This window comes from Hakea prostrata, chromosome 4, assembly GCF_041222555.1.
Source record: "Hakea prostrata isolate BN-2017 chromosome 4, UWA_Hpros_2, whole genome shotgun sequence".
NCBI lineage: Eukaryota > Viridiplantae > Streptophyta > Magnoliopsida > Proteales > Proteaceae > Hakea > Hakea prostrata.
Window position 1 is genome coordinate 44,357,709 of NC_142603.1, and position 14,802 is coordinate 44,372,510.

The following is a 14,802-nucleotide window of genomic DNA, read 5'->3' on the forward strand; positions in this document are numbered from 1 at the left end:
GAGGTAAATTATACAGTTTCTCGTTTTTCCTACACATGATGTTGGCTCTTTGGGGATAGAATGTTGGTCATAGGAATTAGTATTTGTGTCAGCAAGATTTTTGGGATGCATGTAATTTGACAACCCCAAACTAGAGAAGATTTAAACAAGGATGCAAGCAAGAGAAGAGTTTTGCAGTCCATGAACTGAGCAAAAAAAATTCAAGGGTGACATCTTTCTATTATACTTAATGAATGAAGATTTTGGTTATTCAAGGTTAAAATGTGCAAAAATGTCTGTTCACTCCCAGGTTAAGAAAATCCAAGGTAAAGTCTTTCTATTCCTTAATCAACAATCTTCATAAACAAAAATCATATTCAGAAAATTAAGGAATGCAAAGGTACTTACCATAACAAATTGCCAAGACTACCCACTCCAAAGAAACTCTCGACTAAGCACCAACATAAAGGAGCTTGACTATTTTCTGCAGTAGTAAGATCAGTGTTAGCTACATCCAAAGAATGAAACACAATCAATACCTAAGTTTAAATTTCTTTCACTGGTGGCATTCATATGGTTAAATTTCTTCAGAGTTTACCAATCCATGAGAGAAAACACAAAGCAGAGTTAGCTCACAGAGCAACCAACAGAGATAGGAGCCAAGCTTGCCATCAGGAAAACACTTCTTTACTGCAATATCCTTTGAAAAAATTAACTTAATTGTAGATCAAGCCCTGAAACTCACTATGAGTTGGCACTAAACCTGTAAACAGATCGGATTTGCTCAGATATACCACCATCAATATCTGAATCCATTTACCAAATACACCATTTGAATCTGATCCAATATCTCAAGAGTAATCTCATACAAGAGTTTCCATGAGGAGGATGCAAAGGCTATTGTACATATCAGCCTAGCTTATAAAGAAGACCACCATAGCAACCAATGGGGTCTGGTCTTCAAAAACAGCATATCAACTTCTCTGTGACATGGCAGATATCAAAAGAGAACCACCTAGAGGAGCTGAACTTCAACAACTCCAAATCTACAAATCTGTTTGGAGAGCAATTTGGAATGTGAAAGCCCCTTGAATACTTCAACCCTTCCTATGGATTTGAAATAAAATTGAGTTAGCTCTACACATGAAGCTGCATGAGTTGGTCTAAGTTAGAAGCCAACAACACTAAAGCTGATCCTTTGAGGTGAGATTCCCCTAAATACTGAAGTAGGTTTCTCCCTCTTCCTTGTTTGATTGCTGCTACGGCACCAACAACATATATTGCACCTGTGATCTGTTTGACAGCTGCAGCTGTTGGGTATCAATTGGTTCTAGATTTCTCTGTATTAGTTGAAACTTCCCCCATTTCATATCCCAACATACAAATCAAACTCGATCAGAGTTTAGTCTCAGATTTAAAGCACCTGCATAAACCCTTTTTCTTAATTTCAGCACGTAGAACTTTGTTAATTAAACATAAACCTAGATTGTCTTCAAAGTCTTGATAAGAGTGCTACTCAGTTAACCCTAAGCCTGCAACTTATGATTCCTGAGAACTAAGGATCCTTAAATTTAGACTAAGAACACAAAATTAAACTTTTACAAGTATGGCCGTGTACAGACATGAAATAGACTCAGTTTGAAGAATCAAAGACAGCCTGCAGTTCCAGAGGAAAAAAAATATTCCAGTAATTTGTGTATTATGATTAAAATTCATGACCAGGGATCAAGTGCTTAACAGAAGCAATAATTAACTGGACTACAGGACCTAAGAAATTGAATGTGTATCCAGAAAATACATTAGATCAATAGGTTAACTAATAGTGCTGCTGACTTAAATAACGGGCAAAGGAAATTTTTTTCAGGGTAAAAAACAGGGGCAAAGGGATTGCAGTAGTAAGGTTGTCTTTTAGATTCAAGATATAAGAAGGGCAAAAATCCCCTATATGTGGATGTAAAGAGGGAACTGTAGTACACATTTTACTTTGAGTGTTGTATGGCCAGGGCAGTCTGGTTTTTCTGAAACTGGGTTTTGCTGCACCTACTACTGATGTCTACTTCCCTTGTTTTATTGAAGCTTGGAACAAAGTGGCAGCAGATAAGAAGGAAAGACAGAGAATCTCTAGCACAGCAGCCTACATTTGTTGGGTCTTTGGATAGCAAGAAACAAATTCACATTTTAAGGGATTGAGATGTCACCAGAGGAAGTTGTACACACCGCAATGGAGCACCTCTTGGACTCCAGCCAAGTAGGGGTGTCAATTTACAACCCAGCCCATTATAGCCCCAAACCGAACCTTAATGGGCGTGATTGGGCTGAGCAGCCTCAGCCCGAACGGTTGGGCTGATCCGGGCCAACCCGTGTGCGGCCTGCTAGCTCGAACTGCTTGGCCCGAATCAGCCTGAAACCAAAACACAGCCCGTTTAACCCATTAAGATAAAATAAGTTAGTATATTAAATGAACCTTAACCTAATTCTTAACACCTTAGGTTTCTCTTCTTCTCTTTCTCACATCTCACTCTCTATTTCACGAAATCAGGGTTTTATTTCGCCCTTTTTGGTTTCACTGCTCACTGTCTCTTCATCTTCTTGGCTACTCCAGTGAGCAAGCAGCGGCGATTTGCTCGACTGCTCTTCATCTTCTCAGTTCTCCTTTGTTCTTGTTTCTTTATTTTTTTTGTTTCTTTTGCGGCAAGAGCATCAGCTGCCTGCTGCTACAAGCGTATGTACAGAGCCACAGAGGCATGTAGTTCTGACTTTCCAGAAGGTTTTCTTGCTTTCAAAATAAGACTATTCCCATTCTCTACTAAACAAAAACTCCAATGTCCATCAAAGAAATATGTGTAATTTGCTCCATTGGGATCGCTGTTAAAAAAAGGTAGAAAGAAAACAAATTAAAACTATGCTCTGTTCTTCTCATCTTTCTAGTGAAAACCATCTCGCTTCCCAACCAAAAGCATAGCTTGCTGCTGAACCACATAAATCTCCTCTGGTGCTTGGGTGCTTTTTGGCATTTTTATAGCTTTGTATAGCTTTGCCAACAATTCTCTCGGACATTGTTTCGTTGTGTAGCTTTGCAAATTATCAGGTGATAGCAACACTAATTAGATGTTTAGTTGAGCCATTAATACTGCTCGCTATGCTATTACTTTTATTCACTGTTTCATTGAGATGCAAGTGTCTGACAGCAACAGGATCTAAAATTCAGCCCTTAATTTCTGAGAAAGCAATTAGCTTGACTGAGATGTGACTATGTTATTTGCTTTCCCTCCCATTCCATTTTACCCAAGGTAGGTAATTTAGTGGATGCAGAAGTTAAGAAGAGGTTGAGGGAGGTTCTCTTATCATTGCAGGCCTTCTCCTTGGAGAAAAAGAGCAAGTGAATAAATTTGTTTAAGAGAAAGAAGAAAAAAATCCAACTCTAGCATAAATGTAGCATTTGGAAAAGCAGAGTATGTTATTTTTGGAAAGCAGAATATATTATTTTTGGAAGTTCAGGATTTTGGATCCCCTATATATTGCAACCTCGTGTTAAACCTAATTGTTTGGCTTCTAAACTACTGGAGAACGTGAGAAGAACCCTAGAGCCTCATCCTCAAGCCAAGGAAGATCCCCAAGCATTCAACCAAGTTTCTAATTTGATTCTCTCATTCAAGGTGGGTATTCTACCTCTTTCTTCTCTAATCTCTTCTCTTCTACTGTTCTCTCTTATTGTTTTGATTATGAGGAAGGTATTACACTACTGTAATGACCCAATCTCTGATCTCCTTTGTCTTAGAGTGAATCCCATTCACTCTATGCATTCCTTGAAGGCATATGGTGATTCTTCATGATTTTGAGTTAATTTTGATAGCATGATCTATTCTTACTATAATTTTCTATTATAATCAATATTAAACTTGTCATTTATTAGTTTTCTTATACTGATCTACTATATTCTATATCTTTGAATGAATCCCCATTCATTCTAGCCATTCTAGCATTTCCTTGATAATCCATGGTTTTAGCCTATTATGAGTTTTGTTAGAATTCTATTCTTTTGACCCTTTTAGATGATTCAACCTTCATAGATAGTCTTAGTATGTTTATGTGGATCTCCCCTTCGAATTTCGGAGTAATCGGACTTCAAACGAAGAAGTTATGACCAATTTAGTATTCTCTGTCCGTATTGTATCTACTTGGTCAATGCCTTGGTCGATCCCATCGACCAATGCATCAACCAAAGGGCTGCTGACAGCAACTTTTCACTGTTTTGCCTCCGTTTCGATTACTTCTTATGGTCTATAAATGTTTTCTCAAACTTGTATAAGTGATTTTGAAATTGATCTCTGATCTCTTATTTGAATGTTATAATTTCGGATTACGAGGTGAGTATTCTACTCATAATTTGCATATTTACGTACCTTGTTATGATATGACTTGTATGCATGACTTAACTACTGTTGTTTTACTTTCTTAGCATTGTATTGCTTCTATAACTACAGTAGCATGTTTATATTGTGATTTACATATTAGAATTGATGATTTAATAATGTGAATGTGATTTGGACTACGATGTGAATGTGAATTTGAATGTGAATGTGATATGTATGGAATCATGATATGATGTGAATGTCTAGGTTGTAGTTCTGGAATGGGAAATGCCATTTTGGCGTTTCTGTCTTTGGACACTAGTGGAGGAGGTATGGGACGCTTTCCTATGGTGCCCATTGACTCTTTCGCTAACTACTGGTTGACATACCTAAGACATGTCTAGAAGTGTTTTGCTAGGAAACACTTGTCATATCTGACCCTATCGGAAGGGGAATTGAGACCGAGTGATCCCTGGTAGTAATGGGGATTTGTGGGCGCTCAGACCGTTAACCAACCCGTGAGAGGACATGAATCACATTGTGGGGATCATTCATTGGTAGGGTTGCATGTAGTGGACTTGGGCTCGTGTGTGCTCGAGATTGCAGGAAGCATGAGAGGACACGAGAGCTTCCCTTTTACTATGTGTGGAAGACCAATAGGGTTAAGAGTCTACGTAGCCGAGAAGGAGACGGTGACTCTAGTGGGAAAGGTACATGAGAGGATTGCGGGAAGCGAGGAATTAACGTATCTAACTCTGAGTAGATGTGACTCAGTAGATGACTTGCGTTGGGCTAAGATTATCCTTATACACGCGCCAATACTCAGGCCAAATGGTGATATGAGAGAGTATTGACCTAAACCCTGGCCAAAGATGTCCGGGAAGGTTTTAGGACCCATTTACCAAACAGAGAACCCAAAATGCGGGGAAGGCTGAGGGAGAGTGATTTGATGACCCACCCAGAGGAGTATAGTGCTATGACTTAAAGCGTGTCTGCCAATAGACACTAGCATAAATATATAGAGTTAGAAGCATACTTGCATATATTGTTTCATATCATTGTATTTATGTCTGCCTTGGATTGTGTGTGAAAATGTGTATTGTGATTGGATATACTTGCTAAGTTCTTTTTGAGCTTAGCCTTCGGGGGACTTGTTTTTAGATGACTTTGCAGGTTCGGAAGAGAACCCGTGCTACGGTACGAAGGACCCTTCCTCATATGGTGCAGCTCTGGAAGTCTCTGAAGAAGGTTATGACCAGTGGGGTAGCCAGTTCACAGGTTTGGATTGCTTTAATGGTTCATGTTGATGCCAGCCGGCACCGTCTTGTTCGCTGATGGGATCATGAGCTAGACACATACCTGAAGTTACAAGTGCACAACCCTATGGTGAAGAAGAAAAAGAGCCGATGGAAGATGCTGATTAGATTCCTTTTGTTCTTTCTAGACCTTTTATTTATATTGTAATAGTTAGTTTTGCTTTAGATTTCGATCTATCTTCCACGTTTGTGTGTGGGGTATATTTCTGCTATACTCTACAGTTTCTTTTGATTGATATATTGTTATTTCCGCACTCTGATATTCTTTTGTGATCCTTCTGAGATCATTTCTTGACTTTTATTATTAAAATACTTGAATACAATGATTTATTCTTGCTTTTAATTATATTATTATGCTAAGTGGATATGATCGTTCCTAAACTTAATCTTCGGGGCTATGGATCACACACTCGGGTATTCCAGATAGGATACCAGCTAGGTGGGTGTGACAGAATGGTATAAAAGCCCAAAATTTTCAGACAATTATAACTACAGAACACAGTGATGAAACATCTTTGAGTCATAAATCCATAAATGACTCAAATCTTTCTTAGAAGTGAATAATATAAAACTTGGACTAGAAATTTGAATCAATAAAACATAATACACCAAGTTTGAATAATGCACAATAATAAAGATTTATGACTTGTACTTGGGTTGTGGTTGTGGGTTACAGTTATGAGTCGAGCCACGAATTGTCTTTGTGAGTAAGTTTTTGTTGTGAGATGTTGTCGGGAGTAAGTTGTCATTGTGAGTCATTTGTTGCTGTGTGAGTCATTTGTTATGTGTTGTTGTATGAGTTTGAGTCAGTTGTTGTCATGGAGTTGTTGTTGAGAGTAATGGTTGTTGCGAGTCATGAGTTATGAGTCATAAGCAAATGTTGAACAATTAATAATACAATAAAAGAAAAGCATAATATACAATACAAGTGAAATAAATTGAACTTCATAAATCACTTAGAAAATTTTTACAAGTTTGAAAGTAAATACATCTGTGAAAGCATAAAAAGAAAACTCCTAGCACTATCTATCTAGGCATCGACTATGATGATCTATTTGATCCCTCCTAACTCTGAACTCCTCCTCCAGTCGCGCAAATCGCTCTCCCAAGGTGTACATAAAGGACTCAATCCTCCTCTGTCCAGCCTCTTAACTCTCCTATCGAGCCTCTATCCTCTCGAGCGCGGAAGAAATCGATGACTAATGAGAAGCCACACCTGGAGCCTCGGAAGTCATATGTGATGGACCTCCAACCTCGCGGAAGCATGGTATAGGAATCTCCTCGTGTATCGGAATCTCATCCTGACCCTGATCCTCATCTCCCTGATCCTCGACATCATCCTGGCCCTGAGCTGGAACCGCATCCTACTGCTCATCATCATCCCCATCATCACCCTCGTCAGCACCCTCATCCTCTGTATCATCATCCTCTGTATCATCATCCTCATCCTCTAACCTAGCTGCATGGTAAAGCTTCATCTTCTCGGTCAACCAAGAACCAATGTTCTCTCAGATATTTCAACCATAGATTATCGGAGTATCCTTGAAGTCAACACCAAAGTACTCGAAGATGCGGGTCAAGAGTCAACCAAAAGCCAAGTTCCTGACCCCAGGGAACTCAACTCGATCACTCATGACAAGCTGCATGATGTAGGCTAAGTCTATCTGAAATCCAGAGAAGATGTTATATATGACCAATGCTTCCATCACTGACACCTTACTGTGGTGCCCTACCTTCGATATCACATATTTCACCCGACAATGCGAGCGATAACTCTAGCTGAAGGACGCATCCTAGTACCGCCCCATAGACTGTGGCAGCGGAGATCATCCCATAATGTCATATAGATCTCATAAGCCTCATGTGGGAGAAGAACCTCCGTGATGTCTGTGCCGCCCAAAATCCACCAGCGGGAATCTCAAACATATGAGACATCAAGAATACTGATCTCTCTACCCCCGACCATAGACTCAATGACAATCCTAGTGTTGTCGTGTGGGTCTACCTTGTAAAGGGAGGTCAGGTTACTATAGAATTGCCTAACAAGGTCTAGGTAAATTAAATAATTAGTAATGTACAAATACAACCAATCCATCGTCTCCAACCTCTCTCTTATGCGAAATGCCTCCAAATCATTTAAGATAACCAACCGCCCGTACTTGATTGATATGTCTTAGAAGTAATACTCGTGTAAAAATTCGACCATCGGAGTAGTGAAAAGAGCCTCCTCTAGAACTATCGGCCGTGGAACATGTACCCGACCCCTGTCAGCCCTCCTCTAGCATGAACCTGTTAAGACAAGAAAAAGATTGCAATGGATTAGTACTTGAGCTGTTTTGCACCAAAGAAGGACATTTTCGTAATTTTTCAAAAAAATTGATTTTGGCCAAATTGCAATTCACACATACTAGCATGTGCATAAGACTTGATAAACATGCTGGGATGGTTTATTTGAAGAAAAAAATCCATCAAGAATACAATTTGGACATGAAAATTCAACAAATTTATATTGCTAAAAAAGGGTTGGGGTGTTTATATTGCTAAAAAGGAGTTAGGGCTAAAGAATAGGTGTTGAGGTGGGTCAAGGGACTAGGGCAAGGGTATGGAGTTGCGGTGTTTGTGTTCATGCAAGGGGTGGGGATGTAAATCAAGGGATTGGGATAAGCGTAAGGAGGTTGGGGTGTTGCTGTAAGGGGGGGGGGGTGGGGGTGAGGGCTAGGGGTTAGGAGTTGGGACTAGACATGTGGGTGGAGATTGGCATTAAGGATTGGGGTGGAGGGGAGGGGGTTAGGACCAAGGGTGCACAGTAGGTGAGGGGGCTTGCTCAAGAATAGGGGGTTGGGGCTTAGGGGTGGGCCACCGCAGTTGTAGGGTGGACATGGGACACTGCAGTAGCTATAGGGTTGGGGTTGGACCAGTACAAGGCAAACGGGTGATTGGAGTTGGGCCAAAAGGTTGGGTGTTGTGCGTGCGGGAGTGGGGCTAGGGATGGAATAGCCAACTATAACTTTGAGCACCACCATCATCAAAAGCTTTACTCAATCTGTACCAATTAGTTGCACATGGTGCACACTATTTGGTGACCAAAACTCATCTAACTTTATAAGATCTAGTAACTTTTCAAGAATACCCTCAACATCAAAATAACTCAAGAATTCCAATAGATTATTACCAAATTGAATCTCAGTTAGCTTCTTGCAGTCCTCAGCTTTAAACATTTCTGAGATTCAAGTTTGACTGATTTGGTAAAATATTTCCTAGGCCACACCCTGTAGATAGAATGTTTGCTCACGACCTTTATAAATATTTTCCTGGAAAAAAAAAAAATTGTTAAACTATCAATAGCTTAATTGTATAAACAGAATTAGATGAAATGCTATAGAAATTAAAAAATAATAAATAGAAAAATTGCGATGGTTTTCATTTAACATACTCATACCTCATTACATACGTCCTCAAACTAGATATATAAAAATTTATCTTAAGATACTTTCAGATGGTGTTAACACAACTAGTTAGTTACACATTAATGTTTATAACAATTGGAGAAGCTACAACATCATTAAATTGATTCACTCTTTTTAATGCAGTGAAGATATATTCCAATAAATAAAGAACTAGGTTTACCTTTTCAGTTGTAAATACAAGGGACAGCTTTGGATAGAAGATTGGAGGTAAATTATGCAATTTTCCATTTTTCCCACCTTTGATGTCCGTTCTTTGGGACAGATTGTTGGTCACAGAAATTAGTTTTTTGTCTATAAGATTTTGTGATGCATGTAACTGACAACCCCAAATGGGATAAGATTGAGACAAGGATGTGAGTAAGATAAGGGTTTTGTAGTCCATGAATACTGTAAAGAAAATCCATGGGCAACATCTTTCTATTACTTAATTGATGAAGATTTTAGTCATTCAAGGTTAAAATCTGCAAAAATGCCTATCACATAACATCTTTCTATTCCTCAGTTGATGCAGATCTTGGTTATTTAAGGTTAAAATCCATGAAAATGTCTATCACTCCCAGAATAAGAAAATCCAAGGGTAACATATTTCTATTCCTTAATTAACAATCCTTCATAAACAAAAATCATCAACAATCATATTGAGAAAATTAAGAAATGCAAAGGTACTTACCAAAACAAATTGCCGAGACTACCCACTCCAAAGAAACTCTCTCTTAAGCACCAACATAAAGGAGCTTGACTATTTTCTACATTAGTACGATCAATGTTAGCTACATTAAAAGAATGAAACACAACCAATAGCTAAGCTTAAATTTCTTTCACTGGTGACATTCGAGTGGTTCAATTTCTTCAGAGTTTAACAGATCCACAAGAGAAAACACAAAGCAGAGTTACCTCATAGAGCAACCAACAAAGAGAGAAACCAAAGCCTGCCATTAGGCAAAACAGGCAAAGATGGGCTAAAAAATGAAAATACTGGTTATCAAGTATCCTTTGAAGAAAAAAAATTAATTGAATGGTAGATCAAGCTTAGAAACTCAAAATGAGTTGGCATTAAACGCGTAAATAGATTGGATTTGCTCAGATATACCACTATTCATATCCAAATCCGTTCAGCAAATACACAATTTCAATCTGATCCGATATCTGAAGGAAATTTACAAATGGTTTCTGAATTCAAATTCAAAAGTTTATAGGATATCCAGAAATTAACCGATTCAATCAATTATTCTATTACCAATTGTCGATTACTGAACACTGATTTCAGCATCCAATAATCAGCCTTTAGAAATCTCAGATTTATGTTCAAATTCTTGAATCTGGAAGTGCAACTAAACTGGATCCTAAACCCAAATTTGTGATGGAAGAAAAGTGAAATCTGTGGAACTGCGGAATCTAAACTTCTAACCAGAGCAGTCCTAATTTGCAAAATACCAAAAAAAAATGAATTGAACTCTGTTTGTAAGATAAAATGAGTCCAACCTTTCACTTTCATTTTAAGCTAATCACATCGCAAATAAAGTTATTACAAGTTGCAGAAGAAGCTTTATTACTCTTAAACACATCAAAATATGTAATAAAGATTGGTACACATAACTGCCTCGATTGCCCTATAGCTGATTAAGACATTCGAAGCAGGAAATCATTATAAAATTCTACTTTCATGATCGAGTAAACCCATATGGCTTTCAAAACAAATGCAGCAGAGATAAGTTAAGACGATAGGGGGTAGGAGAAGAAGACAAAGCTCATCCAATACAGTGCCGGCGCTGACAAAATTTTGCCAGCCACCGGAGATTTAACAATCTGACAAGTAATTAAAATATCGAAGGAAAAAAAATGCAAGGGAGGAACCAAAGCAGAGGAGACAGAAAAGACGAAGAAGATCGTGATGAATTGTTTCTACGAAAAAAAACGAAAAAGCTCACCTTGATTCTCATGGAGGAGGAGGACACCGAGAAAGCGTGCATACATTTTTTTCGTTGCCACTGGATGAAGGAGCTAGGGTTTTAAGTTTGCCGATCGAAGAATGACGGCCTTGTTTTGCCCTCCTTACCCTCTTTTTACTTTTAGTTGATCGTTCGATTTTCGACACTTAAATTATTTTAATCCAACGGCCAAAATCATTTTGTTAACAACAAAAAAAAAAACTATTATTTTGTTAAACATTGGATCCTAAATTAGCTTTGCTTCACGAATAACTTTATTGTACTGTTTTGTTTAGAGAAACTACACATAGTTGTATTATTAATATTTATGGACATTTTAAATCTTGAGTGTGCTGTTCTACCCCATAGCATTATAGTAACAGCTACTCCCGATGTCGCAGCTGCTAAAGCAATTTGTCCATTTGATCTTATGGTTGCTAGACGGGCTCTATATAAGTACATATTGTAGAATTAATGTATAAGCTGCTTTCTGTTTAAAGTTTAGCTTATGGGCAGCTTGATATTCTTGTGCTGGTATTTTTATAGCATATTCATCTCTGATTTGTTTTGCTTGGTCTTCGGTAGCTTGGTCTTCGAACTGTGACGGCTCATAGTCTTTAATGTTTTTGCCCATGCTTTGTAGGTGGTTGCAGATATCTTTGAATGCTAGTATCATGTGGTTAGGCAAGACATCCTGATTCTTATAGTCCTCAAACATAGCTTCTATGCATTCATCCCATAACCTCCTAACATTTGCTAGTTCACAGTACACCAGTATTAGTGCAAAAATCTTTTGGATTACTCTTGACACCTAGAAATGTGTTGCTTTTGTGAGACATTCCGAAATTGGATCATCACTTTTGAGAAGACCTCTTCTTTGGGCTATGATATTCTACGTCGTTGACACACAAGCGGTCGTGGAATGAAGTGGGGCCTTTGATGTGATTTAGGAGTAGCCTTAGATAGAATCGTTAACCTTCTATGATTCGCTGAATTGACACCACCAATTGATTCTTATAGCTTCCTTGGTGACCAACATTTGTCTTGTTTGTTCCTACATAGTGCTCCTATATGTTTTTGTAGATAAGTTGCCTAGCTACTTTAAAGATTTTATTAAAGAAGTTGAAGAACTCCGTAAGCATTGTTTTGGCGGTGTTATCTGACTGAATAATATTTTGTAAGTTATTGTTTCCCCAATACTATACCATTTGTTTATTTGGTAAATGTAATTGCAAGTACATAACATGAGGATACATCTCAGTTAGGTTGAACTCAAAAATTTGTCATACTACTTCTTGTGCAAAGACCCATCTTCCATATCTAAATTGGTTGATTTCATCCACTTGGTTGTCCCCGTTCTCATTTATCATTGAGAATGCTATTCTATCATGACTCTTATACACATATTTGTAGAGATATTTCACTGCCTTCAATCCGAAGCAAATTTTTCATTGATGTCACAATCATATCTTGAAAGAAGGTATGGATTATAGGCGACTACCCAACTATTATCCAAGATTTGCTTGCATACCCTCACTTGTGTTGCAGTAGTCCTTCTCCTGTATATGGGGTATGAGTCTCGTCCTTGGATTGTGTGCTCTGTGAAAGAGCGGGGATATTGGTTTTGGCATACTCCGTTTCTCATACATGCATTCCTACTATTTAGAACTCCACATGGGTCGTGCATCATGTGTTTTATGACTTTATTGTATAAGTCTAAGTAGCTATCTTTCTTCTGGTATCTCTGCCAACAATTGTATCAAATTGATCAACACTTGTGAGCTTGTTATCCTTCTGTAGAATCACTAATATATGTGCATGTGGTTGACCCCTTTTTTTGGAATTCTATAACATGAACATATGCTGCGACTTTCTCTAACACTGATTTCTTGAAGACTTGATCTTTTAAGTTTTGTAGTTTGGCTATGAAAACCTTGTTGTTAGATCCGGTTGGTCTTGTGGAAGTTGGCCTGGGTGCAATTCTTCTAATATCTCTCTCCATTAAGGGTTGCATGTGATAGCAATGAAGAGATCTAACTTTTCAAATTGTTGTACCAAGGCCATCGCATAGAAATACATTTTTTGCATATCTCTTGGGTCTCCAATAAAAGGTGTTGGTTGGATAATTCTTTTATGTACTTGTTCTCCTCTTGTCTCTCAGGCTAAAATATTGTCTACAATCCCTTGGTAAAGTTCAGCACAAAGATTTGTTTGTCCTGAACAGTAGTAATGCAATCATGTTGCTTCTATTTTTATATACATATCTATGACGTTTGACGCAGTGGACGCCTCGCATGTAGGAGAATTGAATGGTTCGCATCATAGATCTGTAGCTTTTGGCAATAGTAAGCTCTTGGTGATACCATGTTTCTTCTATTCTCATTAAATCTTGCATTTCATAATAGAAGGTATTAGTCTTCTATCTTTAAAATTGGTGTAATTTTGGCAGTCATCCCTTTTAATTGATACCTTCGTTGTCATAATTTTCGCTATTGAAGATTGCTTCTTTTGTACTTATCTCATTTTATATTGCATAGGGTTGACATTTTTTTTCTTCTGATTTTTCTATGCAAACCGACTTCTCCATTTGGGAAAGCAAAGGGCAATGCAAGGCGACATAACAACCATAGTAATGTCGCACTTGATGTGTCTTCCCTGAGTGGCCATGGATTATGATGTTGCATATCTGATATGTCTTTGGGTTGTTCCCTTCTTCTCATATTGCTCCAACTTGGTTCATTGTTGGTGCATTGTATACTCTCTGGTCCATTTTTACGTCACTTATGATCATTATCTCATGGCTCTCTAATGACGACACGTCCTTGAGGCTTCTAAAAAGCTTGCAATAAGGGTTGGTATGAAGGGCATTCTATTTTTTATTATTTTTTTGACTCTTCCCTATGATTGCTAGTGTATGATGGTTTTTGTTATATTTTAGACATTAATCTCACATTTGGTTATTCATACTATTGGCATAGATACTATTGAAGCGAATAACCTAAATAGACAATTTTAGTTTAGAAAATCACATGTTGGCCAATCTGAAGCAAAAGTGAGGTAGTTAAATTTGATAATTGCTTATTGTTACGTGCAACTACTGATTTATGTTATTTTTTGTACACCCAATATAGAATAATATCATTGGACGAGGACTTCAAAGTGTGGTGAAAATGAATAAGAGATTTAGGCAAGTTGAAAAAAATTAGAAGGTATATTATCAATCAATATGAAAAATGCATGGAGGATAGAAAGTGAGTAGAACTTTTGCACTAGACCGTCAAGCAGGTTTCATAATACTATTTTGTCGAATTTTAGTTGCTTGGTATAATTCTGTTTTTTTTTTTTGGTTCTACATACAGGAGTTGTAACCCACTGTGAAATAGCAGATGATAGTGGTCCATACAAGAGTTGATAGGGTGTGTTTTTCAGTAGTGTTGTAGGGGTACATGCCTAGTATGTGTGTCACTCTATAGTATGTGACTCGTGTTTCAGTACCTTGCCGTCTATTAATATGACTTTCTGAACTTTGCTGGAGCCTTTGGGGGTGTTGTACTGATGGATTTTGCTTTTCTGCAATATCGAAGCCTTCAATATCTAGCCTTGTTGGTGCGGTTATAGGTTGTTGATTTCCTGCACTGCTTATTGTGTTTGGATGGGCTTGCTTATGGGGCAGAGGTGGATGTGTGGTCAACCATTAGGTCGTGAGAAAGTGCAAATGGTTGACGATGTGTGTTTGTTGGAATTTTATTTGGGTTTCAAT

The 14,802-nt window shown here is 38.0% G+C and overlaps 1 long non-coding RNA gene across 3 annotated transcripts; it reads right to left on the reverse strand.

Moving 5' to 3' along the window:
• Window positions 1-390: 390 nt before the first annotated feature.
• Window positions 391-11,139, reverse strand: LOC149019043 (uncharacterized). 3 transcript variants are annotated; one of them, XR_016173024.1, is made up of 4 exons: window positions 9,785-11,139; window positions 8,820-8,958; window positions 7,753-7,936; window positions 391-463 (listed from the first exon to the last, which is right to left on the reverse strand). It is a non-coding gene; the product is annotated as an uncharacterized LOC149019043 (long non-coding RNA). The 3 variants fall into 3 exon arrangements; XR_016173023.1 differs by lacking the exon at window positions 391-463 and having other exon boundaries at window positions 6,312-7,936; window positions 9,785-9,860; window positions 11,043-11,139; XR_016173022.1 differs by lacking the exon at window positions 391-463 and having other exon boundaries at window positions 6,312-7,936.
• Between the last annotated feature and the right edge of the window lie 3,663 nt (window positions 11,140-14,802).